This window comes from Sapajus apella, unplaced genomic scaffold, assembly GCF_009761245.1.
Source record: "Sapajus apella isolate SASKATOON/1434 unplaced genomic scaffold, GSC_monkey_1.0 scaffold179, whole genome shotgun sequence".
In the NCBI taxonomy this organism is placed as follows: Eukaryota; Metazoa; Chordata; class Mammalia; order Primates; family Cebidae; genus Sapajus; species Sapajus apella.
In genome coordinates, this window is record NW_022437119.1 from 792135 (window position 1) to 793346 (window position 1212).

A 1212-nucleotide genomic window follows, 5' to 3' on the forward strand; every position below is an offset into this window, starting at 1 on the left:
TCTTGCTCACCCTAAAGGAAGGATTTCCAGTTGGCAATCCTCTCCTATAAACTCCCTCATCAGTTTTTCTGAATTTCACCTTTAAGTATGAACAGGCAGGCTAAGATCACCAAGTGTTTGAGGTAAGTCACTGTGATGGTTACTTTTATGTGTCAACTTGGCTAGGCTATAATTAATCAAGTATCAACTCCTGCCTGAGAATTTCCAGGCTACTGGCCTGCTTTATATATTTCAAATTTGCCTAGCCAGGACTCCATGATCCTGAAAATCAGTTTCTTAAAATAACCACCTACCTACTACACAAACACCCTCTCTCTGTCTCTCTCTCTGCCTCTGTGTGTCTCACTCTGTCAATTAGATTATACATGCATGTATATAATGTATGTATATAATACATAAATGTAAAGCACACACATAAATATACAAATTTTACTAGTTCTTGTTTCTTGGGTAGAACCCCAACAGACACAAGTCACCACATGCAAAAGGAGACTAAGACAAACAGTGAAAATGATCTGGGTCCTGCCTACTTTGTCAAACTTAACCTTGTAGAGTTTGCTCCAGCCACACTAGCCTTCTTAGTGTTCCTGGAACACAGAGTCCTTGTTCTTTTCTCAGAGCCCATCACCCCTGAGGCTGCCTCCAACTGCAATGGTTTACCTGGCCTAATATCCAGATTGTATTCAGGTCTCTGTTCAAGTACTATCAGAGCAGAGACAGGGTCCTGGATCACTCCTTAAAGCAGACATCCCCCATATGCTCCATCCACTGAATTTCATTCATTCATAGCAATGACAACTTCTTTAAATAATATTTTAATTTGTATAATTACTAGTTTCTTCTCTGACCAAAAAAAAGTCTCCACAACAGGAACCTCTTGTGTGTTTTTTCCTTTCATGTCAGACAGGAAATGTGCCAATGTTGTAACAAGTTTTGAGGGAGGCACATCTCACATATGCACATGAAAACCCAATCATCACGCTTATGAACTGAAAAAGGATCTTTTTGTGTCTTGTTCACTATTGTGTCACCATCATCTAACAGCGCCTGGTCCTTTAACAGTTGAAGTGATGATATATGGACGGAATGATAAATGGAAAAAATATTTGAAAGAAATAGACATAGTTCAGGGAATAGTGAATTTTAAAAACAATGCTAATTGGTTACACACTGAAAGATTCAAATCATTATTATAACATAAACAATAACAGA

General features: G+C 38.2%; 1 non-coding gene across 1 annotated transcript; it reads right to left on the minus strand.

Moving 5' to 3' along the window:
- Window positions 1–897: 897 nt before the first annotated feature.
- On the minus strand, window positions 898–1001 carry LOC116543044. Its single transcript, XR_004265452.1, has one exon. It is a non-coding gene; the product is annotated as a small nucleolar RNA U13 (small nucleolar RNA).
- Between the last annotated feature and the right edge of the window lie 211 nt (window positions 1002–1212).